The sequence below is a fragment of the Meriones unguiculatus genome, chromosome 1, assembly GCF_030254825.1.
Source record: "Meriones unguiculatus strain TT.TT164.6M chromosome 1, Bangor_MerUng_6.1, whole genome shotgun sequence".
In the NCBI taxonomy this organism is placed as follows: Eukaryota; Metazoa; Chordata; class Mammalia; order Rodentia; family Muridae; genus Meriones; species Meriones unguiculatus.
Window position 1 is genome coordinate 519,629 of NC_083349.1, and position 2,658 is coordinate 522,286.

Consider the following 2,658-nt stretch of genomic DNA (forward strand, 5'->3'; position numbering starts at 1 on the left):
TTCTGCAGATCCCTAAGGTGTTTCTTGATAAGAAATGGACACTTCGTGAGTTTTCTACAGTATATCCATCCTAACTTTCTTTACTTTTTCAAGACATGGTTTCTTTGTGTAACACATCCCTGGGTGTCGTGGATTCGCTTTGTGGACCAGGCTGGCCTCGAACTCACAGAGCCCCACCTGCCTCTGCCTCCCCCAGAGCTGGGACTAAAGGCATGTACCACCATTACCCGGCTCATTCTAACTTTCTAAGTTTTGGTGTGCATGTACATGTTTTTTTTTGGTTTGGTTTTATGTTTGTTTGCTTGCTTGCTTTGAGACAGAATTTCACTATGTTGCTTTGGCTGACCTAGAAAACACTAGCTAGAACAAGCTGACCTTGAATTCACAGACTTACTAGCCTTTGCCACCTAACTGCTGGGACTAAAGGTGAAGGCATGGGCCACCAAGCCCTATGAAGCCCCTCTCTCTCTTTCTCTCTCTCTCTCTCTCTCTCTCTCTCTCTCTCTCTCTCTCTCTCTCCATACAGGGTTTCTCTGTGTAGCACTGACTGTCCTGGATCTCTGTAGACCAGGCTGGCCTCAAATTCATTGAGATGCACTTGCCTTTGCCTCCTGAGTGCTGGGACAAAAGGCACGTATCACTTGCCAAGGATGTCCAAAAAATAAGAGAAGAGAGGAAGGGGGCAGGGAGAGAGGGAGGAAAAGAGGGAAGAGAAAAGATAAGGAAGGAAGGAGAGGGAAGGATGCTAAGACTAGAATGCTAATTGTAAAGTTTGGGCTCACACAGCAGCAAAGTGAACTCTGTTGTCCTAGTGTAGGATTAATGTATTTGCTGTATCTTTGGACAAGTTGTATATTTCACTGTCTTTCATTCAAGGAAGCCTTTTAGATCTAATAACACCATCTTGGAAACCATAAGGAAACATTTGGCACCCAACTCTGATAGGAGCAAAGCTGTAAACACCATCTGTCAGTTTTTCCTTCCAAAAGAGCCTTTCTACATTTCTGAGGTTTGTTTTTTTTTTGTTGTTGTTGTTTTTTGTTTTTCTTTTCTTTGTCAACCCCTTGTCATAGATACAAATGTTTTGGTGGACACCAGAAACAAATGAAATCATTGAGGTCTCCTGACATCCTGGGCTTGAAGAGGGGGCTTTCAGGTATTCTTGCCACCCAAGTCTTCCCAAAATGCTTCCATGTGCCCCTCAGAGATGCCAGGCTCCTCTTCTCCAAGGAAGGCATCCATATTAGGATGTGTGCCTTGTACTTTGCATGAAAGTGCCTGAGGAAGTCATACAGTGGCGGCACACACCTTTAACCCCAGGACAGAGGCAGGTGAATCTCTGTGAGCTCAAGTTTAGCCTGCTCTACAGAGTGAGTTTCTAAAACCTTGTCTTAAAAACAAACAAGCACAAGGGGAGAAGAGGGAGGGAGTGTGGGAAGGAAGGAGATGAGGGAGGGGGCTACAATCAGGATGTAAAGTGAATAAATTTATAAAAAATAAATTTAAAAAGCAAAACAAAACAAAACAAAACAAAAAACAGAAAAGAAAGTACTGGAGGACTAGACAGATGGTTTAGAGGTTAAGAGCACTGGCTGGTCTTCCAGAGGTCCTGAGTTCAATTCCCAGCACCACATGGTGGCTCCCAACCATCTATAATGAAATTTGGTGCCCTGCTCTGGCGTGCAGGTGTACATGCAGACAGAATACTGTATACATAATATCTGATGTTTTCCTAGAAACCATGTGATTATTTTATTGTAATTATGTTTTCACATATTAACTTCCATTTACACACACACACACACACACATTTATTCATTTGAGATTAGGTCTCACATGGTAGCTTAGCAGGCCTCAAAATCCCTGTGACATTCAGGTTGGCTTTAAGCTCATGGCTTCCTCCTACCTTAGCTTTCTAAGTGCTAAGATAACAAGCATATGCCAACAGACCACACTTCCTTCAATCTATCTTTTCACTTTGTGTATTGGGTATTATAGCAATGTAAAGTTTGGCTTCTGAATTCAGTATCATGATTAAACAATGCCCTTCCTTCCTTCCTTCCTTCCTTCCTTCCTTCCTTCCTTCCTTCCTTTTTCTTTCTTTCTTTCTTTCTTTCTTTCTTTCTTTCTTTCTTTCTTTCTTTCTTTCTTTCTTTCTTTCCTTCTTTCCTTCCTAGTGCAAAGCCTAGGACCTTGTTGAACACATGAGGCTGGCACTCTACCACTGAATTATATCCCTAGCCTATGATGGTTAGTTTTAAGCATTATTGGTCTAGATTAAGGAGTAACTTGGCCATCAGTTTGTCTTTTCTCTTGATGAGTGTTGGGAAGAGCCCACCACATCCTGCTTTATTTGGGGCCAGAGATCCCTGGAACCCATGTAAAGGAGGAAGGGGAGAACCAGCTCCACAAAGTTGTCCTCTCACACCCACATTCATGCCATTGCACACCCACCTTACCAATAATAATAACAGAAAATTCAGCAGCTGGGCCCCTTCCTTAGGTACTAGGGTTTTCTGCCTTATATTGAGAATTCCTTTTCCTAATTCTGAGGTCTTTGGATTTGGACAGGGCCACACTACTGGCATTGCAGGATCACTAGCCTGTAGCTGGCTTGTAGTAACACTTCTCAGCTGCCATAACAATGTTACAAACTGG